General features: G+C 44.0%; 1 protein-coding gene across 3 annotated transcripts in view; it reads left to right on the top strand.

The window, feature by feature from the left end:
• The first annotated feature begins 210 nt into the window (after positions 1 to 210).
• Positions 211 to 23950, top strand: part of TULP4 (TUB like protein 4) — a 269619-nt gene continuing 245879 nt past the window's right edge. Inside the window, exons 1-2 of one of the 3 annotated variants that reach the window (XM_039529683.1) lie at positions 211 to 428; positions 4198 to 4288. The gene's annotated coding sequence lies outside the window, so the exon portion shown is untranslated. Of the gene's footprint in view, positions 429 to 2981; positions 3070 to 4197; positions 4289 to 23950 lie in introns of those variants that run through there. The other 2 variants (XM_039529684.1, XM_039529682.1) reach the window with 2 other exon arrangements.

Genomic DNA, 23950 nt, shown 5'->3' with positions numbered 1-23950 from the left:
TGATTTTGCAATACTTGGGCTTAGCAATACCCGGCTGCCCTCACGTCCAAGTTTGTCCCTTGTCCTTCATGGCGCGCTCCTGTCCCAGCCAAACGCCAGGCAGTGTGCAGCCATTTCCCGAAGTGAGCCCGGCAACACCAGCCACCCGCCGCCCTGACGCGCAGGCAGCCCCACCTGTGCGCGGGCAGCTCCGGCCGCCGCCACCGCAGGAGGCCGAGCGGAGGGGAGGGCGCCGGGGCTCGGGGAAGTGTGTTGGGTCATGTGGCTGCATCACGTGGAGGCGGAGCCAGGCCCAGCAGCAGCCGCCTCAGTAGCAGCGAGAGACGGAGACGGAGGACAGCCCCAGACGCTGGGCTGCGGGCGGAGGCGGGCTGGGGGGGAGGGAAGCAGCCAGAGGGTGGCCGCCGCCTGCGCTGCGCCCGGGAGCGGTAAGCCGGGGGGGGGGTGTGTGGGGCACGACCCTGTGCGGGGCACAGCGAGAGCAGCGGCGGTGGCCAGCGCCTGGGCTGGAGGGGGGAGGCTCCCCCCGGGGGAGAGCAGCGCCGGGGCTGTCTGTGCGCGCCGGGGCTGGAGCGGGGCTGCAGCTGGCGGGCCCCCCGCGCCTGCCCCCGCACGCGGCTGGGAGGCTGAGGAGGCGGCGGCGGGGGGGGGGCTCTGTGTTGGTCGCTCCGCCGAGTTTGCCTCCTGTGCTGGGGAGGAGGGGTGGCTCAGGGAGCAGCCGGCAAATCCCGGCTCCCCGGGCGGGGATGGGGGGCCGGGGGAGGCTGTCGCACGCGCCGAGGCAGGCGGCTCCGGATCTGTTTTTCTTTTGTTCTGGCGGTGGGTGTGAAATGCATGGGCTAGCCGCGGAGATGAGGGGCGCTCGGGACCAGGGCTGCTCGGTGCTGGGTGGTCACAGAAAATCTTCTGCTTCAGCAGCAGCAACGGCCACCACATTTTGTTAGCAGTGTGATTGGTGCTCCAAATGAGTGTCCTAGAAAGGAGAGAGAGATCCCCGTCGGACCCACTACTACCCAAACTAAGGGAAGGAGATACCAGCTGGGGGTGGTAGGAGATTAGTCTGAGAAACAGATTCTATCTACCTGCAGTTCTCTAGATGCAATGGACATCTGGGTAGCTCTGTTTGGGTATTTCTCTTTCTCTAATAAACTGTATTGCTCCCTATGCCCTCAGCTCTCTTGTTTTAAATGATGCTAATCCTGCACTTTGCATCTCTTCGAAAAGACATTTCTGGTGGTAGCTTGCACCTAGAAACCGTGGGGGAGGATGGGATACAGTAAGCAAGCGGGTGCTTTTGTGCTGGTGTGTGTGGGAAGCTGTAGTAATGTGATCCTGTGTCAGCTCGAGTCTTCCATGCAGTATCTGTAACACTAGGTTTTTGTCCCTGACCTTCTTTTACTCTGGGGTTTGGATATTTACAGAGGATGGGGGGAATTGCTAGCAACTGTAATGCCTTCTCTTTCTCTTTTCTGGTATGGGTTAAAAGCCCATTTCCAGGGTACAAATTTGAGCATGATGTCCTGAAAAGTGCAGGAATTATTTGCCTGTTCAGCACTTAATATTTGACAACAAGGCCTCTAGAAGAGAGAACTGTTTTCTTAAATTTGTACTTTATATGACTACAGTTACATTTTTAATCTTGTAGGCAAGTCCATTCTGTCAGGGTGAAGTATGCTTGCCCAAGAAATACCCATTCATGAGCCACCCCACACAATGTTTTCAAATTAGAAGTTTTAATAAGTGTTGTGTACAACTGGGGTTTGTGTGTATCAGAGCTGTAAACTAGAGAGCGTGATTTTAAATGCCAGCCTTCAGAGACAGGTTGTGAAATTTAAGATTAGAACTGAAAGTATCTGCTGAATGATATTCAGTGTTTAGCATCAAAATAGCAAGTGCTTTACCATAACCCATTTTTTAAATATTTACAGCTTTGGAGATGATTATATGAATAAAGCATGAACATTGAATATCTAAGTGATCATTTTTTCAATTTAAATAGAAATAGTTTGTATAAAAGGGGAATTTATGAATGGAATAAAATGGAGTTTTCATTAAATTAAGAATTTTGGTAGAATTGTTGTGATAAAATCGTTAAAAGCTACTTTTTTTCCCCATAACAGTAAAATTTTGGTGAACCTCAGAGATATTAGCTCTGGGTTTGATCCTGGAACCCTTAATCATGCCAGTAGTCCTTATTAATTGCAGTAAGCTGGATTACTTTTATGAGTAAAGGTTGCAGGATTGGACCTGTTTTTTTAGCTTGTAATAATACAAACAGCAAATGAAGTGCAACTACATAAAGTTGCTTATTTTTTATTTAAGATGAGACCTTAATTAGAAATGTATCCATCAGTTTTCTGTGAAATAGCAGCTTTTTTTTTAAACAAGTTTGAAATGTTTGTGTTCTGGTTTGTAAACCTGGAAGATAGCTAATTGCTGTGACTGGCTTGTTCATGGAGAAAGACTTTAATGCTACACTTTTTAGTCCCTTTTGTACAGTGTGAAAATTGTTCTCACCTACTTCATTGTTGTTTATTCTAAAATCCTTACACATAAGATTACTATATTTTAAACTACCGTGTAGTTCTTGATGTGAACTTCAATATACAGTGAGTTGAGAGAAGGAAAAAATCCAAAATTAAAATGTATGTGTTAATGATTCAGTGTTAATGTACACCCACAAAAATATTAGTGTGATTTCAATTAACATTTTACAGATGATAAAACTGAGGGACAGAGAGAGATTAAGTGACTTGCCCAAAACCAATACTGGAAGTTTGGGACAGGGCCAATAGTAGAACGCAGATCTTTTGACTGCCATCCTTGTGTTGTAGGCACAAGACTATCCTTCTGCTCAATATAATCAATCTTCATATTCAGTTGTAAATCGATTTTAATTTGAAAGGGATTTGTTTGATGATTGAAACTACATATTACCCCTTCCACATCCAGGATGGAAGGAAAGCCTGGCCTAATGAGTTTTGCTAGGTGGGACAGACTTCACTGCCTGACGGTGGAAGGAGGCACCATGGGAGAAGTGGGCAGAAGTGATCTGATCTTGGTGCTGAGGTATGGGGAGCGGGTTAAGGATGGGCCCCATCAAAGTACCAAAAGTAACAATGGCGCAAGCTAGCCAGCCAGGCTGCCAATTCAGTTGCAGAGGAGCATGACTGTCAAGTGAGTTTTGAGAATGCTTCTGAGTTCATTTGTCAGACAAAGGAGTGAACCTGGGATGGGTGTTTACTAGAGCAGAGAGGCACGTTCAGCATCCAGCTAACTGCTTGTGTTCCCTCACTTCCCATCTTCCCTGAATCAAAGTTGTAGAGAGCTAGGGATATGGAATCTTGCACCTATGTCTTTATTTCTCCTTTGATGTAAATCTGCTCCATGAACGCCTTTTGATGCTAGAGCTGTTACATATGTGCTCTTGAATTGTTGCTTTGTTTCCAGCCGTCACTTTCCATTGGGATATTTCTTACACCTGTTTCACTAAGTACATTTTAAGAGTTGCTTCATTTAGGACTTCTTGGTGATAAGATAATATCCCCCCATCCACTTGACCAGTAACCCTGCCAAATAAGGAAATTAGGTTGGTCTGTCACGATTTTTTTTTTTTTTTTGAATGTGCAGTTCTCTCAGTGGAGCTAGTCAGAAGGCAGCCTTACAGCTGTCTTCATCAGTGCCTGCATCAAGGAATCCTTCTCTGGATAGATGTGGGGCCTTCAGATCCTTTTAATGCTGCTCCAGCCCTCTTCCTCAGCATAAAGGGGTTTATGTGGTTGTGAGGTTCTTGCCCAACAACATCTGACAAAATGAACTAGATAAAGCAGTTAAAACTGGTTGAGTACTAGGAAAACCTGTTTATTGAATACATTTATTGGATGAATATTGTCATTATTAGCTGAGCAATTATGTGATGAAAAACTGAAAAATTAGCTGAGTAATCATGGAATAGTATTAAACCAGCACTAGTTACAGGTATTCTCACTTGGAAACACATGCAGCAACTTTTCTAAGAAGGAACGAGACAAGTATATAAGGGGCTGAGCCCAAAGATTCAGAATTTCTGTTATGAATCCTAATCAGTCACAGTGAATAAGAATTATTTTGCATCTCTAACAACTAAAATTTCTGTATGGTACTATTAAAAGCAAATAAGAAATTTAAAATGGGGTAATTCAGTCCTCTGTTTCTCAGAGCTTCAGGCCTTCGAGATGTCTTTGTCTTCATTGGTGTGCCCATCACATACTGCCAGTGATCTGAAGAGATGTTTATCTTTTTTTAACAAGTAAGTATCTGTGCAGAACATATCTAGTCCATAAAACTCTAAGACCAAACCACATCATTCAGCAGAGGAGCATGGAAGCTTTGGTTCAGAGAGCCTGCCCCCAAGGATCTCAATTGGGAAAGGGGTCAGTACCCCTGGTAGAAATTATAGTCTGGGTTCACTGTTACTGCTAGTTTATCTGTTGCACTAGAAGGCTCCACTATATTTACCTCCAGAGGTCTGCGACTTAAAGAACATCTTTTTATTAATACAGGGTTTTTTGTGTGGAAATACCTGTTACTCTGAATAAACGAAATGTGAGAGCACTGAGTGAGGATAATGTTGTTGTGAGGGGGAAGAGGGATTATCTGAAAAGTCTTATAAGAACAATTTTGTTTTCACTACCAACTGCGTTGGTGGTTTTTGTGATGGTTATTTATAAAGAGAGCAGATGGCTGGAATGACACTGGTGGGAGTCCTGGGCTGAAGACAACTGATGGTGACCTAAAAATTGCTTAAGATGAAGTGCTAGAGTTGTGCAAGTGGAGGCAAGTAGATTTATTCCATGGGTTGTATAGCCTGCTTAGTCCAGGCTCTTCTTCCAGAGACTGATTGGGAGGAAACTTTGACCTGTTTTATGCTGAAAGTAGCTGTGATTCAGACTGAGATGTCCACTGCTGTTGGAACAGGGCAGGATATTCTCTGTTTGAATTTATGCTGGTGTTGCTCAGTGAAGTTCTGGAGGTACTGGGGGAACTTTTTGTTCCACAATCTGTGCTCTGTGTCCTTCAAAAGATAGTAGGAAAGAAAAAAGACCTCTACTGGTGGAAATGGTTGCCAGGCCCTTTTAAGGAGAGCAGAATGCATACTCTTTTAAGGAAACATACATACAAACTTTGCATGTGAAACCATTGCTTGATAGTCTGAGCCGCTGTAGACTTATTTCTTGTCTTCCATTTTTGGTTGAGATTATGGAGAAGGATACAGTGAGACAGTGAGTACCTAGAAAGTTCAGATCAGCTTGTCCCTTGTTATGCCGACTTTAGTCCTTGTTATAACACTAAGCCTGTGTCTACGCTACAGGGTTAAGTTGACGCAAGTTATGCCGACGATCATAAACCACTATAATTACAGCACTTATGCATGTTCACACAATGCTCCTTGTGTCGGTGGAGCTCATCCACACTTGGTGCTCTAGCATTGAGACTGAGCGAGTAGTGCACTGTGGGTAGCTATCCCACTGTGCAACTTGTCACGTTCTGCAGCTAGGAGTGGTGGTAATGAGGAGTGGATCGCAGTGCATCATGGATGCGGGCTCTCCATTCCATGCTGCATTTTTTCTGTCCCATCATTCCATGGGCTTCCAACTGCATTTTGTGCTGTTTTTCAACGACGCCTGTAAACTGTGTGCCTGCCATCTCTGCCTGAAAACATGGATCCTACTGATCACCAGTCTTGTGATAAGTGTTATGAACACAGTGCACCTGATCATGCAGTATTTCATGAGCTGTGAATCTGAATTGGAATTCCTGGTGCCTGCCCTGCTATGTGCCATGAAAAGAAACAACACCAGGTTACTTTTGGCATTCAGAGAACAGCTGCACACTGTGGACCATTGCTATTGGGCTTGGGAAACAAACAGTGTTATGCACGTCTGGGATGACAGGCAGTGGCTGCAGAACTTTTGAATGCGCAAAACCACCCTCTGGAGCTGTGTGTGGAGCTTGCCCCTGCCCTGTGGTGCAAGGACATCAAAATGGGAGCTACTCTCTTGGTGGAGAAGCATGTGGCAATCGTCGTGTGGAAGCTGGCAACTCCAAACTGTTACTGGTCAGTTGCTAATCAGTTTTGAGTTGGGAAGTCCACTGTGGGGGTTGTGTTGACTCAAGTGTACAGGGCCATTAATCGCATCCTGCTAAGAAGAACTGTGACTCTAGGAACAGTGCATGAAAGTGGATGGCTTTGCAGCTATGGGATTCCCTAACTGCAGTGGGGTGATAGATGGCATGTATATCCCAATTTTGGCCGCAGACCATCTTGTGACTGAGTACATCAATAGAAAGGGCTACTTCTTTATGGTATTGCAGGCACATGTGGATCACCAGAGTCGTTTCACTGATATCAATGGTCAGGGAAGGTGCATGACACACGCATCTTCAGGAATACTGGCCTGTATAGAAAGCTGCAAGCAGGAACTTTCTTTACAGACCAGAAGATTCCAATGGGGGATGTTGAAATGCCCATAGTGATCCTGGGAGACCCTTACTCGCATGGCTCATGAAGCCTTACACCACCAGATACTCCTGCTCCAAAAAATAAGAAATTCAGTGCACAATATTTTAAAATCTGCATATTTTATTTGTCAGAATAACACTATGAAATCACAGACCAAAAAAAATTTCCCCAGGAGTAGAGAGTTAAAGAAACCCCTATGACAACTCAGTTTCTGTTTCTCTGCCCCCTCTCTCCCTGAGCCCAGCCATAGCGTGCCCCCCCAGCCCAGACACCCACACCCCTACCTCCCCAAAGCCCAGCTGTGGGGACCCCCCAGCCCAGACACCCATACTCCCTTATCCATAGCCACAAGATTACAAGGTTGGAGAAGGGTAGGGGTTCAGGGGGCCCAGTCAGGGACAAAGGCAGGGGTTGGATGGGACAGGTAAGGGGTGGTGTCTGGGGGAAGTTGGGTGGGGTCAGGGGGGGGGGTTTGAGACAGAGAGAAGGAAGGCTTAGATAGGGGGGGGGTCCCATGGGGGGCAGTTGCAGTTGTCTGAGCAGAGCCCCTGATTTTGAATATTCCTGGGGCTTTAGCTCCACGAGCCCATATAAGTTGGCGCCCATGCCCTTATCCTAAGAGCCCAGCTGTGGGGTACCCTCTCCCTTCCAGAGCTCAGGGATCCAGAGGGAGAATAGCCTGAAGCTGGGTCCTGGGCTTGTGTGGAGTTTCCTGTGTGCCACCTCCTTCCTTTAGGGTGTGCCGGGAAGTGCAGCTTCTTGGACCCTCCAGCTTCGACCCTTCCTGGCAATGTCTTCTATTTGCATTTCTGGGTCCAGCGGCCCCTAGTGGCAGCCAGCAGCACTGCAGCCCATTTCTGTGGTGGGAGGGGAGAAGGAAATTCTGTGCAGAACATTTTCTGCACAAAATCTGCATTGCACAGTCGGGTAGAATTCCCCCAGGAGTAACCAGAAGCCTTGACAGCAGCAAGGAGCGCTTCAACAACAGGCTGAGCAGGTGCAGAATGACCACTGCTTGTGTGTTTGGCAGATTAAAAACTTTGCTGGTGCTGCCTTTATGGCAGGTTAGACCTTTACGAGGAAACTGGTTCCATGGTCATAGCAGCCTGGTGTACTCTGCATAATATTTGTGAAGCTAAGGGGGAAAAGTTTCCCCAGGGGTGGAGCACTGAGGCTGATGGCTGATTTTGAGCAGCCAGATACCAGGGCTATTAGAGGGGCTATTTGAATCAGGGAGGCTTTGAAGTAGCATTTTGACAGTGAGCCCCAGTAATGTGTCTGTTTAATACATTCAGCCAGGCTCTGTTTGCTTGCTGCCCGGAATGACCCTGGTGTTGATTGCTTCCTGAGTGTGATTTATAATGTGCAAATGGGCCAATTGCCACTGTGTATGAATTCCAGCAACAAATACTATGTGTAGAAAGAAAATGAATCTTTATTTTTCTTTCTGAGTACGTTTTTATTAAACAGCAATAACCAATATGCAGCATTTGATTTCTTGCAAGGGACATGACATTTAAGAGCACCTCTTAATGTAGGCTCTCATAGCTGTGTACAAGTCCAGCTGTCCTTGGGGAACCTGTCCGAAGGGGTGGAGTGAAAGGGGTACTGCGATGGGTCAGAAACATGCAAGGAATGTGTGTAAGGAGTTTGGGGAGGGTATGGCACGCAATTCTGTATAGGCTGCAAGAGGAGGCGAGCACACACATGTTCTGACTGCAGCACAATCAGGGACTTCAGCATCTCTGTTTGGCCCTCCATCAGTTTTAGCTTTTGCTCCTGGCCCACTATAACATGCACCTGGCCCTGCTTCTTCCCTAGGCTACCTACTTTCAATTTTTCATTAATTGTCTCTCTCCATGCCCTATGATTATGATCTGGGGCATCAGACAATTGAAGCACCTCTGTAAACATGTCCTCCTTACTCGTCTCCTTATCTGATGGAGATGCTCTGCCAGTGTGTAAGGGATTCCTCTCAAGGGCACATCTGCAGAAACACAAGAAACAACAAACGGAGGCAGTGTTGTGAGTGCATCCACAGCATTGGATCATAATAGTTAAATACACCTCTTTCTCACTCGGCAAGCACGCAGCTCAGCAAGTGCCCTAAACATGGTGAGTTCGGCCCAGGGGGGTGGTGAAGGTCCAAGATGGGGCAAAGAGTCTAAGTGGTTTTTTAAGGGGATCACTGCAAGCAACTACTACTACTAATTGGAGATATACCAGTCTCCTAGAACGGACCTCGAAAGGTCATCGAGTCCAGCCCCCTGCCTTCACTAGCAGGACCAAGTACTGATTTTTTGCCCCAGATCCCTAAGTGGCCCCCTCAAGGATTGAGCTCACAACCCTGGTTTAGTAGGCCAATGCTCAAACTACTGAGCTGTCCCTCCCTGCACAAGTCCCTGCACAAGTGATTGCCGATAGGTGCGGCAAAGTTTCCTACAGTGGGGGAAGAAACAAAGCAGTTTTGCCAATCCTCTGTTGAAGGTTCCTTGATAAGTACCTCCAGGAAAGTTTTTTCCTAGAGATCCCTCTGGAGGATTCCTGTGAAATTTTGGTGTGCGTTAACAAACTTTTCTTCAGGGCCCCCACTACATAGGGGAATGGGAAGCACACGCAAATGCTGCTAGTCTTGTACATTTCTATCCCTTAACCCTCTTCTAGCATATAACGAAACAAAGGACAGCTCTACCTCATGTAACCAAGCAGTATTAAATAAAAATGAGCACTTACCAGAGCTCCCCTTTCCTGTATCATGCGTGCCAGAGCTGGAGTGCTGGGACTGGCTTGAACCCTCCAGAATCAAGAAGGGGTCCTGGCTTGCCATGCTACCGGACAACCCTGTTGCCTGTCCCACCTCATCCTCCAACTCCATTTCCTCGTCCACCACTTTTCTTAAATCGGCAGGAGGAGCATTGTAGTGCATACACCTCCACTGTTTTGTCAACAAAACTGTGTAGTGTAGACAAGGCCTGAGCCTGCAGTGATGATTGGATGTCCGTGCTGATATTAGTGGACTGACCATTGATTGTGAGATGGTGACGACTGTTACTTGGGTTTGTGGGCAAGTAGACAGAGCCTTGTTCCTTTGAGTGATCCCAGAGGGTAATTTTGGGTAATTACTTTTATCTTCCTGAGGACTCTTGTGTAGGGTGGGTTACAGCTTGTCATTTCTCCTCCTGGGTGGATCAATGTGGAGAGATGGCTTGATAGAGCTTCATTATGCTGATATATTCAGATGTCTCTGCTTTTTGATTACCCCAGATGGTGTGGTTGAATGGTAGTGATTGTGTCTTGGAATAGGAGTGGACTGGTTGAGGGTCAATCCAGAGAAGACTGTGGTGTGATGTTGGTAGGATGGGGGCACGGGGAAGCACTAGAGAATGTGGTAAAGATTGTATTGGCTCCTTTGAGTGGGGTGTGTGTGGCTGCAGTGACCACAATGCTTTCTTTCCATCTGTCTGGTCATGAGGCTGTGACCTATTTCTTGGATTCAAACATCACTGTCATCTTGCTTTAGGGTGACCAGAGGTCCTGATTTTATAGGGACAGTCCCGATTTTTGGGTCTTTTTCTTATATAGGCTCCGATTACCCCCCCCCCCCCTTGTCCCGATTTTTCACACTTGCTGTCTGGTCACCCTGTCTTGCTTGTCTTTGTTGTTTAAGTTTAGACCTTTGGAATTTTGCTGTATGTTTAATTATACCACTGCTCTATGTATCCACCACCATATTAACTTTTGTTTTCTGAGTATATTGGCTTTCTTTTAGCAAAATCAATTCTAAAACCACTCATCTCACACACGGTCTTAAAATTTAGCTTGATCCTTGTGCAGTTTTTTAAAAATAGATTTCGTTGTGCAGCCAAAAAGTGCATGGCTTTTTTTTTTTTAAAGTGGCTCTTCCCAATTTTCATCTCATTCGAATGCCCTCAGGGTTTACCTCCACTTGATTCATTTGAGAAATCCTAATGAATTTTGGGATCTCATCCAATCTTTGCTAATACATAAATGCTTGAGTCCAGGCTGTATCAGATTTCACCGTCATTTGTATAGGGGAAACCCTGGTATTTGCATGACAATAACAAGTATTCAAATAATTACATTAGTATGTGCTCTAAGCACTGCTTCTCTTTGTTCCATGGTCAGCACAATGGAGCTCATATCATCATTGGGTGGCTTCTGGGTGCTACTGTGACATAAATATTAAAAATAACAGCTAACCTATCTGGATTAGTGCCCTGATAAGATTCCATTGTTTTTGTTTTTTCCTAGTGAAATCACATTTCTCTCTTGAAATTACATTATGATCACAAATGCGTCTTAGGCAGATATACCTAATGGTTAGAGAATCAGATTGGGAGTCAGGATTCCTGGATTCTGTTCCCACTGATTTACTGTGTGATCTTGCATAAATCTCAACTTCTCTGTGCCTTACTTTACTCAGCTGTATAATGGAGATAATGCTTTTTGCCTACCTCCTATAGGACTTGTGGGACTTTAATGTTTATAGAATACTTTGAGATCCTTAGGTGAGAGGTGCTTTTTGAAGTGCAGTGTCTTATTAAAGAAAATCATGTAGCTGGGCATTGGTTCAAACACACACACACACTGAAAATAAAAGATAAGTCAGCAAAGATTTTAAAAATGTACAAAAAAGGGAAAATAGGACAAGGTAAGCAATATCTTGTTGCATGACTCCCTAGCTACTTTGTCTCTATGTTGTATGCAGTGGTGGTGTAGACGTGTTGAACCCAGGATACTGGAGAGACAGGGTAGATAAGGTAATAAAGAAGAAGCTCTGTGTAGCTCAAAAGCTTGTGTCTCTCACTGACAAAAGTTGGGCCAATAAAAGTTATTACCTTGCCTACCTTATCTCTCTTGTCTCTGTCTATTTAGATTGAGAGTTCTTAGGGCCTATCTTACATGTCTGAAGAGCATCAGGCACAGCTATGCTGCTATAACAATAATAGTTTTAAATAAATTAACATTGGTAATGATATATCTTTGGATAAGATACATATGCGGAGCATGTAATTTTGGACATCACTCTAGCATTGATGCCGTTGGAAAACTACTCTTCTGAAACTCCATCTGTTTGTGAGTAGATAGTGAATGAAGAAGAGGTCTCTGCATATTGCTATTAGTGTGCTAGTTGCTGACGTGATTGGGAGTTAGTAATGACAAGATTGTATTGATCAGTCATTGGTAAGGATGTGTTTGTGAAGGAGAAGCTGATGGGACAGTCTTAGTGCATTTCTGTCACTCCTAGCTAGTAGAAAATACTTATATTAGCCATTCATCTTGATTCAAAGAAATATTTTCTCTTCATGTTCACCCTGAGTGAAGCTTTTCGAGTTTGGATGTAGGGGCTGCCTTTATACTTTAAAAAAAGTCACTGGTTATTGAAACTGAAAAGAATCAGGGAGTAATAACCTTCCCAATGAACAGTTTTAGGGTGAGATTTTTCAGTAGTACTTAATGGCTAGAGCAGATCTCTTAAAACAAGCTTTAAAAACTGCAAGTGATGAGGAATTCATCCCATCCCTTGTAAATTGTTCCAATGTTATGTTTATTTTTGTTCTTCAAAATTCTGATAGCACTAAAATTCCTGGTCTCTGCTATCCCTAAAAGAAAACTGGAAAGTTTTTGTAGTCAACCAAACTTTGTGACATCCAGTCTGAATTTTCCTGCTTCATCTTGGACTTTCCGTCCTGCAAGAGAGTATGTAAAACATACATCTCTGCAATATATGCTGAGTTGCTTCAAGGGCGATAGCAGTTGTAGTGAGCTGTGAGACACAGCTACACATTTTGTCGTCAAAATTTCCATTGTTGCCAAGGGAGCTAGAACAAATTTTTATAGTGGGGGTGCTGAGAGCCATTTAAGAAAACTAAAACTGTATACAGTATAATGGCAACCACTACAAGCCAGGGTGTGCGGCAGCACCTCTAGTTCCAGCACCTATGACTATTGCTGCTGCTATTTCAGCTCCATAAGTTGAGGTAGTTTAGAGAAGGCTTTTGTAGACACTGGCATTGTACTAAAAATGCCTGCTAACTGTGCTCTAAAGAGGTTTAGGTGCCACAGCAATTTAAAAAAATGGTGGCTGTAGGACTCCATTTAATGGGTTCTGTAGAAAATAACTTGTAGTGTGTCCCTTAATGTGCTACCGACGGGTGTACCCTCACTAGCTTTAATCTAGCTAGCTCGTAAAACATAGCGAGGACATGGCAGTGTGGGCTTCAGCTCAGGCTGCACAAGCTCACTGCCTCCTCTCCAACTACCCACCTTTCCTGGGTCCATACTTGCACTAGCAGCCCATGCCACACATCCTTTTGTACAACCTCTTAGAGATTAGGAATATTGCCAGCTCAGAATTGTGATGCTGACTTAGTTAAAACTCAGTTCAGCTTGAACAAAAAGTCTTATACTCACTGATCTGTTGTTAATAGTATGCACATCTCCCTCCTTAAAAGCAAAATACTCCCTCCCCCCCCATATGTTAAGCTTTAAGCTATAATGTATAATGGCTCAGACTAGTGTTTGCTTCTGAAATTCCATAATGTGGTAAGGAACAATATCTTCACTGTCTAAGGCCCTGATCTCACAAGTACTGAAATACATGAGTTATTTTACACACACACATGGTGTCTTGGCACTGTCTTCAGTTGAACAACTTGTGCATAAAGCTACTCATGTTTACTTATTTGCACTATGTGTTGTTTTTTCTTGGGCATATCTGTACGCTGTACTTGTTGCCCTGTCCTCTTAAAAAATACTGAAATTCTCAGGAGAAAGTCCAGTTTCTAACAAGACATTCCCTTACGCTGATCATAGCTACATTGCAGCCAGGATGTCATTTGCAGCTTGTGTAGATGTAGACATACCTGTGCTAGCTTTAATTTAGCTAGCTCGCTGAAAAGAGCAGTGAGGATGTGTGGCATGGGCTGCCAGTGCCAGTATGGACCCAGGAAGGGGTGGGTGGTTGGAGAGGAGGTGGTGAGCTTGTGCAGCCTGAGCTGAAGCCCACACTGCCATGTCCTCGCTATGTTTTGCGAGCTAGCTAGATTAAAGCTAATGAGGGTACACCCCTGCCTGTAGTATAGACATAGCTGAATCTGCACATGAACAATTGCCCTTTCTCTAAAACAATGTCAGTGAAAAGGCTGGAACCACTGGAACCCAGCAGCTTTCTTTCTAAGTAAGAAACACAGCTTAATGTGGCGGTGGTGTGTTGAATCTTCTTGTTGTTTTTGTATCATAGGAATTACTTCACAATACTGAAGTATATTTGCAGCCAAAGGCTTCTGTAGTCAAATATCTCATATTTACCTTAGCTTTTAGGTCCATGTTCAGCAGAGCACCTCAGCACATTCGTAAGTCCCACTGAAACCATTGGGACTAGAGCACGTTATTAAATGCTTTGCTGAATTAGGGCATTAATCAGTTGTAAAAGCCACTTAACTGCCTTCTGCTTCCATTTTATTCTCTCTTGTGTTATGGTAGTTGCTAAGAGCCCTAATCCTGAACCAGGGCCCTGTTGTGTTAGGTGCTGTCCACACAGAACAAAAAGATGGTCCCTGCACCTTATCCCTCAACCATAAGTTGATAAATGCAGTTTCTGGGTTGAGACCACCTTACTGATTGTGGTTTTGATTTGTTTTCTTCAGTCATAGTATATTATGGTAGTAGTGGCCAGAAATGTGTTTGGAAAGCACCTAGAACATAAGGCGACACAACCTCTCCTCTGAAGAGTTTACAGTCTACGTACACTGATGGTAAATGACTAATTGTATACCTTTATCAGCTAGCTCTTCTCATGAAGTATAAAATGAATCATTGTTGTTTGAACATTTCTCCATCAATATTTAATATGTATCGTGCTGAACTGTTCAGTGTGTGTGGTTTTTTTGTATTTTTTTTTTTTAAAACACACTTCTCCAACTTGCACTGAAAAGATCTAGTTTTATTGAATCAGGATTATTTTGCGTTGTTCATTGTATGGGCGTGTGAAATATTTTCTTCATGTCAAAAATGATTTAATGTCTCTTTCGAATTGTAATTAAAAATTGCTGTCAGTTACTTTGATGCTTTTGTTTTTTAATTTGCCCCTTTTTGTGTAATATCCTCCTGAAAGTGCCGTTGCTAGAATGGAGGACATGGACGTCTTTTTTTCCCCCCTACATGGCTAATATATTACTCTAAGGTTCTCCTAATCAGAGGTGTAGGTATGTGTAGGCTGTTGTCTCCACAGCCCAGGAGGGCCTGACACCAGGCCCTAAGTCTGGTTCAAGCCCTTTTTGCCAGGGCTTCAGCTTTTTATTTTCACAATAAAATAGTTCAACATAAGTTTCATGTATAAACCTAGTTTCCTTCCCCTGATCTGGGGTCTTCTGCAGGGACCTATCTGTTCCCTGCAGGTTCCCACTCTACCAGCCACTGTCCTGAGAATCACCCTGCTCCATGGCCTGCTGCAGGAGCCGGCCTGCTTCCTGTGGCTGTCCCCCTCCTTGATCCAGAGACTTCTTGGTTGCTCTCTCTGCAGCTGGGCTACTTTTACAATCACCTGATCAGTCTCAGCTGGGAGGTAGCTGATTGGTCAGATGGTGAGTCTGGGTCTAACTCCCCTTAAAAGGCCAGTGCCTCATGTAACAATGTGACACTACAGGGGGTGTACTAAATACTCATTACAATAGAAGTTTTTTCTTCAGACTATCTTTGTCACTTTAAGTCACAGCTATAGATATAAGTTCTGATAATAAAATAGAAGGAACCAAAATAAATGACACTGGGAGATAAACTGGAGTAACATTTGTTATGGTGAGATGCTCATTTCTATGTAGTTAAGGTTGAAAGTAGCTTCTGATTAAGTCTGATGTTAGCTTCACCCATAAATGATCAAAACCAAATAGACACACATGAAGCTTCAGGTGGATGAATCTTCAGGCTTGAAAAACTTATCTGGCATCCCCTACAGTTTGAGGAATAAAATAGTACTGTATCTATCTAAGGTTCTGTAATAGTGACAACAAATAGTATTCAGGCACCTCACCCCCCCCCCCCCCGTGAGGTAGGAAAGTGCTGTTATCCCCCTTTTCCCGATGGGAAATTGAGGCACAGAGAGACTGTGATTGCCAAGGGTCACACAGGGAGTCTGAAGGAGCAGGGAGTTCATAACATTTCCACTCAACTTACATTTTTTAAAACAGTTTAAAAAAAATGTGCTATGTCTTTGTTTCCTGGCTTCACTCTAACACTTTTGAAAATCAGATGCCTTTATCTCTCCCAGCATTTAATTAATGTCTTGATTCTGCACCATTGAAGTCAGTGGGAATTTTGCTCTTGCTTTCAATGGGAACAGGATAGATCTTCTCTCTTCCCCCGCCCCCCCCCCCCCCCATATTATTTTTCTTTCTCCCTGAAACATTCTCAAACCTACACGCTGTGCTTGAAAACTTAAGTGGACACCTTATAGCCAAAGGACTAAACCTTCTAGCCCGAAGGCTAATGAAAGACAAGAGACCACAACTGTTAGGGACAGTGGCAACAGGAGAGCTGTTGGGTTATTGCCCCTGGAACATTCTTGGGGCTCCATTTTTGAATAACCTCTGGCTAGTAAGTGGTAAAATTTTGAAACCTCCTCCAAGGAAGGAATGGGAAGGGAAGCAAAGCAAAATTAGAGAGATGGCAGTTTTTCTATGAGTAAATTTGCAACTGAGTTTTCACTGTAAGACTGATTTTTGTGTGCGACACCCGCCCCCTACTCCCAGTAGACAATCCCAGATCTACTTAAATTGGTTAAACTCGCAAACTTGAAATGAATAGGCCAAAGGGGTTGCTGAGTTGTGACACTAAAATACTTTATCAACTCTTGTGAATTTTTTTGGCCACTTTGTAGCACACCACTAAAAAGCAGTAGAAAAAGGAAACCTAGTTTACTGGACTCCTTTAGATGAGATTAAATTCATATCACTAAAATTTAGCTGATTAAATGGTTCTAGGTTGGTATAGCATGTCAAGTGAGTGCTGGAGACCTAAGCTTTCATATTTGTATGGGTGTCTATATCTCTAATATAAAAATATGTATTAAAGTAAGATCCTGTTTGCAGAGAGAGGTGCAAAATACTACCTTAACATGGACATTAAGGGGAATGTAAGAATGGCCATACTGGATCAGCCCAGTGATCCATCTATTTCAGTATCCTGTCTCTGATAATGGCCAGTGCCAGATGCTTCAGAGAAAATGAACAGACCAAGACAATTATCAAGTGATCCATCTCCTGTCATCCACTCCCAGCTTCTGGAAATCCGAGATTTAGGGACACCCAGAGCATGGGACTCTGTCCCTGACCATCTTGGCTAACAGCCATTGATTGACCTATCCTCCACGAACTTATCTAATTCTTTTTTGAACTCAGTTATACTTTTGGCCTTCACAACATCCTCTGGCAGTAAGTTCTACAGGTTGACTCTCTCCTCAGGCCCTACGCTACCAGCACTCCCAGCTATCTTTGAGACACCACTGACTTCCTGAGGAAACTACAATCCATCGGTGATCTTCCAGAAAACACCATCCTGGCAACTATGGATGTAGCACCCTCTACACCAATATTCCACACAAAGATGGACTACAAGCTATCAGGAATAGTATCCCTGATAATGTCATGGCAAACCTAGTGGCTGGACTTTGTGACACCCACAACTATTTCACATTTGGGGACAATATATACCTTCAAGTCAGCGGCACTGCTATGGGTACCCGTATGGCCCCGCAGTATGCCAACATTTTTTATGGCTGACTTAGGGGACGAGAGCTAAGGAAGCGTTGTTCTAACGCCCCTACTCTACTTGTGCTACATTGATGACATCATCATCTGGACCCATGGAAAAGAAGCCCTTGAGGAATTCCACCATGATTTCAACAATTTCCATCCCACCATCAACCTCAGCCTAGACCAATCCACACAAGCGGTCCATTTCCCGGACACTACTGTGCTAATAAGCGATGGTCACATAAATACCACCCTATACCGGAAACCTACTGACTGCTATACATACCTACATGCTTCCAGCTTCCATCCAGGACACACCACACAATCCGTTGTCTACAGCCAAGCTCTACGATACAACCACATTTGCTCCAATCCCTCAGACAGAGACAGGCACCTGCAAGATCTCTATCAAGCATTCTTAAAACTACAATGCTCACCTGCTGAAGTGAAAAAACAGATTGACAGAGCCAGATGAGTACCCAGAAGTCACCTACTACAGGACAAGCCCAACAAAGAAAATAACAGAATGCCACTAGCCGTCACCTTCAGTCCCCAACTAAAACCTCTCCAGCGCATCATCAAAGATCTACAACCTATCCTGAAAGATGATCCCTCACTCTCACAGATCTTGGGAGACACTAACCCAGGAACCTATCCTTGCAACAAAGCCCGATGCCAACTCTATCCACATATCTATTCAAGTGACATCATCATAGGACCTAATCACATCAGCCACGCCATCAGGGGCTCGTTCACCTGCATATCTACCAATGTGATATATGCCATGTACATTGGCCAAACTGGACACTCTCTACTCAAAAGAATAAATGGACACAAATCTGACATCAGGAATCATAACATTCAAAAACCAGTAGGAGAACACTTCAACCTCTCTGGTCACTCAGTAACAGACTTAAAGGTGGCAATTTTGCAACAGAAAAGCTTCAAAAACAGACTCCAACGAGAAACTGCTGAACTTGAATTAATATGCAAACTAGATACCATCAATTTAGGCTTGAATAGAGACTGGGAATGGCTGAGCCATTACACACATTGAATCTATTTCCCCATGTTAAGTATCCTCACAACTTCTTGTCAAACTGTCTGAAATGGGTCATCTTGATTATCACTACAAAAGTTTTTTCCTCCTGCTGATAATTGCTCCTGCTGATAATTAATTAGCCTCTTAGAGTTGATAGGGCAACTCCCATCTTTTCATGTTCTCTGTATGTGTATATATATCTCCTTACTATATGTTCCCATTCTATGTATCCGATGAAGTGGGCTGAAGCCCACAAAAGCTTATGCTCAAATAAATTTGTTAGTCTCTAAGGTGCCACAAGTACTCCTGTTCATTTTGCGGATACAGACTAACACGGCTGCTACTCTGATACAGGTTGATTGTGCGTGGTGTGAAGAGGTACTTCTTTTTGCTTTGTTTTTTTTTTTAAACCCACTGCCTATTAATTTCATTGGGTGACCCTGGTTTCACTGGGGACCTGTCAATGGGTGGGGTGGGAGGTGGTGGTGGTGGTGGTAGATTTTTCCATGAAGAAACTTGTGGGGGGATTAGGCTTTGTGAGAAAAGAATTTCCTAAAGCTTGTGCAGGAATGTGGCGTTCTCACCTCTCATAGCCTTCAGAATGCTGAAAGGAGAAGGGGAATACTCTTCCATCTCCTTTTCCCCTCAAGCCCTCTCCTCTCACCCAGTCCCCCACTTCCTGAGGTTAGTAAGCAGGAAGCACTGCTGCAGAAGTTGAGATCTATAGGGGGTTCAAGAGAGCAGTAGAGTTGAGGGGAAGAGTCAGTGGAACTGGTCTGTCAGAGAGGAAAATCCCTAATGAGCCATAGGAAGATCACTGGGACCTGGGAAGCCTTTGAGTCCCAGAACTCTGCATAAATGCACACCATATTATGTACTATGAATATAAGAAATCCTAATAGTTATCCTCCATATACTATTGTGTTACTATGCCTGGCTCACCTTGTCTGTCAAATGTGATGGGTACCAAATTCAGGGCCATGAAAATGTGCCACAGACTGTGAAATCTGGTCTTTTTTGTATGCTTTTATTCTATACCATACAGATTTCACAGAGGAGACCAGCGTTTCTCAAATTGAGGGTCCTGACCCAGAAGAGAGTTGTGAGGTGGGTGGGTTGCAAGGTTATTTTAGGAGGGTTGCAGTATTGCCACCCTTACTTCTGCCCTGCCTTCAGAGCCAGGTGGCTGGAGAGCAGCGGATGCTGGCTGGAAGCCCAGCTCTGAAGGCGGTGCTGCCACCCGCAGCAGCGCAGAAGTAAGGGTAGCAGTACTGCAACTCTCCCCTACAATAACCTTGCGAACCGCTCCCCCCCACAACTTCTTTTTGGGTTAGGATCCCTACAATTACAACACTGAAACTTCAGATTTAAATAGCTGAACTCACGACATTTACAATTTTTAAAATCCTATGATTGTGAAATTGACCAAAATGGACCTTGAATTTGGTAGGGAAATAAATAAATAGAGGCTGTACGAGTTAATGCTCCCATTCTGTCACTTATGAATTTTATTCATGTTTTTATCACCATATGTTGGAGGAGTTCCATGTAAATTAATATCCATGAACTTTCGCCAGGGAACTGTGACATCATCATCTTGGAACTTGATGCCCCATTCCTCAGTTGTCTCTGTTCCTGCTCCAGGCAATTCAGTCTCCCACTCCTGAATAGTCAGATTCCTGTATTTCTGAATGATTGATTCATCTGGCCAAATCATAGTGTAGCATTGCGAGACTCACCCCTGTGGCGCCGCCTGCTGTCATCTTGGGAACTAGCTCTTTTTCCAGCTCTAGAGCGCCCTCTGCAGGCCAGTGTCTCGCCTCTCTGGTTCCCCATGTCCCTCATGGACCCCGGTGCCCTTTTACTTTGGGGCTGCTGCCCCTGGCAGTACCCTCCCCCCAATTGTCTGGGTCTCCTTTCCCCAGGGAACCCCCTAGCCCCACCTTGCCTCAGTCTATGGCCACTGCCAGTCATCAACTAGCCCCAGTTCCCTGGGGCAGACTGCAGTGTAAATGCCACTCATCATAGGCAAGAGGGGTTTGGACCTGCTGCCTTTGCCTGCCTTTTGCACCCCCAGTACCTTTGTAGGCCTTGCACAAGCCTGCAGCCTGGGGGGTTTCCAGGCTGGAGCTCCCAGCTTCTCTGGCCTTCCCCCAGCCCTGCTCCACTCCAGGTATCCTTCTGAGCTCCCAGGCAGCCAGGCCTGTCTCTCTCCCCATTAGAGAGAAACTGACTCTGCTCCTGGCCCACTGCCCTCTTATGAGGGCCAGCTGAGCCCTGATTGGGGCGTGGCCATAGCTGAGCCTGCTTCCCCAATCAGCCTGGGAACTGCTTGCTCCCAGCCACAGCCCTCTCCTGGGCTGTTTTAAACCCTGTACGGCCGGAGCAGGAGACCACCCCACTACACATAGTTTGCTTCTACTTTGGGAGGTGAACAAGAAGTCCACAAAACAAACAGTGGGCCAACAACCTCTTGCTGGGTATTCTGTCGGACTCCAGGCTTAATAGGTCCTCTGTCTTTCCCACACTCTTCCTGTGCTCTCTGGCTATGCCTGCATTATAGGTGCTGCAGCTGTCCTGCTGTAGCGTAGAATTCCTATGTCCCACGCTAATCCACTTCTCTGAGAGGTGGTAGCTAGGTTGATGGAAGAATTCTTCTGTCAACCTAGCTGTGTCTACAGCAGGGGAAGGTTGACCTAATTTTTTCACAGCCCTGAATGATATAGCTAAATCTAAGTATGTATGTGTGTCTCTAGGCGTTTTCTCTGGGCTCATTATAGATAAGCTCTGAGCATTTTCTGCCACTCATCTGTATCTGCTGTTGGAGAGCCTTCTTACTCCCCACAGGTTTCTCCCTGCAGGTCTTGCCTTCTTATAGAAAGCCTCTATACCCATCACCTGGGGAGTCAGTTAACTAGGCACAAAGTGGGGCTGAGACCATCTCCCTGCGACAGGATCAGAATCGAGTTTGTATATTTCATCAATATTATGGCTGTTGAACCTGTTCTGTTTCCATTTAATGAGTAACCTTCTTTTGAGTAAAATGGCCACCATTGTTTTTGTTATGTATTATTTGGTGTCACTTCCCTGCACTCATAGCAAGAGAAAATATTTTCATACAAGAGGCACTTAAAGAAACTTGGCTCTTAAATAACAAGGTGTTAGGTGCCTTTTACATGTGAGAGGAAGAAATAGAATGTTGGTTATTTTGATGCAACGTTCATGGGCTTTGACATAAAAGGGGATACGTTTTGGGCAAGATTAAAAAAAAAATACATGAAGATATCCGTCGGACCATGTTGATGGAGAGAGACGATCTAAGTACAGGACAGGGAGACAGGAACTCTGAGCTCTGATCCCCACTCTGACACTGTCTTCCTCTGTGATGTTGAGCAAATCACTCAAACTCTGTTTTCCCCAGTTTTTGAAATTGGGATCATACCTTCCTCCCTTACAAGGGTGTTATGTGGATTAGTCAAGTACGGTTTGCAAAGTACTTTCAAGATGTGTAAGTGCTAAGATAAGTGGTGGGATTTTTAGGGCTTATAGAGGCATTGCCTACCTCTATGTCATAAGCTGCCTGACTTTGAAACATTGTATCTTAAGAGATAAACGTGCTGAAGGCATTGCGTTCTGATGATGATAATACTGCCATTCATGTGATGGCTCTGCAATAACTTTGAGGGGTTTCACCATCAACGAACTGGCATTGCTATCAGCTGTCTCCATGACAGTAGGTGCTGTCATATATCTTCCAGAGTCTCGAATAAGAGATAGATATGTTTACTTCTTTCCCTGTTGGTAGGCTATCTTAACAGTTTGTATTGTTAGAAATCTAAATAGCCAACAATATTTTTAGAAATGTTAATTTTGGGTGTCTCAACAAGAGAATGCTGTTTATTTTTAAAAATTAAAATGGACAAGCCAAACACTGCGTGCAATTAAAGGAGTAGCTTTAAAGTTATAAAGTAGTTATGAAGAGGATAATTATGGTGGAGTTTGATGTAATGAACCAGGCTACAGTCACCTTGCTTCAAAGAGAGTTGCAGCAGACATTACAAAAGAGTGTAGCGCTTCCACTGTTCGTGATAGGTCCTGATGGTGTCAGGGCAGAATGGGCTAGTGCCCTGACATAGTGAAGTGGTTTATGAGGTGCCTGTTCCATTGCAGGATAAAAGTGAAACAGTCCTCGATTAACAATGCTATGGGAAACATAGGGCTAGTTATTGTGATTCATTGAGAACTTGCTGTGAGACTCAATACAGGAGCATTTCCACAGGGCACACAAGGGTAATTACAAAAGCTATTTTGAAAGTAGACCAGCTTTAAGTTATTTGTAATTCTCATTTCCGAGCATATGAAAAATAACAAATAGAGTAAAGAAAGTGGATCTGTATCCAGACATCCCTCATAGAGAAAAGAACAAACCAATGTAGATCCACCAGCTGTATCAGTCTCTATTGCTTTTAACATGATTTTCCTCTTCCTGAGGGGGGGATGAGATTCTTAACATCCCTGTTGAATTCTTGAGGAACTCTCCCTACATTCTTCCAGGATGCTTTACGCCTCCACATTAGAGCCGTTTTTGTCTCTAGCAGAAGTCTGGATGGGATTTCTTTCAGAGTCTGTCAGTGCTGCACATTAATTGGCCAGGGCTCTGAGAAATGAGTGACAAGTGGCACTGGTGCTCAGCCCATTGTCTCTGGACTGCACTCAGCCCTTGCTTGTTGAAGAGAAGAGAGCAAAGGATCAGGAATCTCAGAATTGATAGTGTAGAGGAGCATTACTTTTTTTTTCTTTTCTTTTTCTGTTTAACAGATTCACTTTTATTTATAAAAATGGTAAACTTGTACTAATTTTCTGCCTGATGGAAATTATTCCTGAGTTTTAGATCACTGCCGAGGCACAGCAGATAAAACTCTGAAAATTTAGTTACAAAAATTACTACTAGGCTCTGTGCCCTGCCATGCTCTGTTTAAAATCCCTAATGGGTTAAAACATCGAAGTACTAAAGAGGGAATAAGCATACAATGTCCATTAACAATCACTGGTAGCCCTTGTGTTGAATACTTACTCCAGTGGACCCTGTTATCATAGGAAAAGAATCCATCTAACGTAGGACATTATACTCTGCCATGGTACATCGGTCCACTTAGAGTCCAGCTTTATCTTGCTCTAATTTTACTGTTACTATCACTATCTTAAAAGATGGATTTCTCCATCTAAAATGAGATTTTTATGAGCATGCAAATGCAAGGTGAATCAAGAGAAAATTGCTCTTTGTTTTATGAATTACAATAATAAAAAGCTGCTCCACTAGTAAGTGTGATAAAAGGCCACTGAAATACCAAATTAACATATACAGTAATATTTTCCAGGCGTCATCTTTCACCCATCAAACTTTAATCAACATCAAACATGTAAAATGAGACACATAATGGTGGCTGGCTATCCTAATATCAAGGTTTGAGATCCATCTGTGTTAACATCAGCTCCCAGTCCTTTGTTGTTTACATCAGTTAGAAATTTCAGAAAGTATTTGTCTTCAGATGCTAATTGTGATTTAGCAATTAAAAAGAAACCTGATGATTGGATGATATAACTTCATTGGTATTGTTAAAGAAAAAAATCCAT

This window comes from Mauremys reevesii, linkage group 3, assembly GCF_016161935.1.
Source record: "Mauremys reevesii isolate NIE-2019 linkage group 3, ASM1616193v1, whole genome shotgun sequence".
NCBI classification, from domain to species: Eukaryota; Metazoa; Chordata; order Testudines; family Geoemydidae; genus Mauremys; species Mauremys reevesii.
This window is presented reverse-complemented; position numbering and strand designations above follow the sequence as displayed.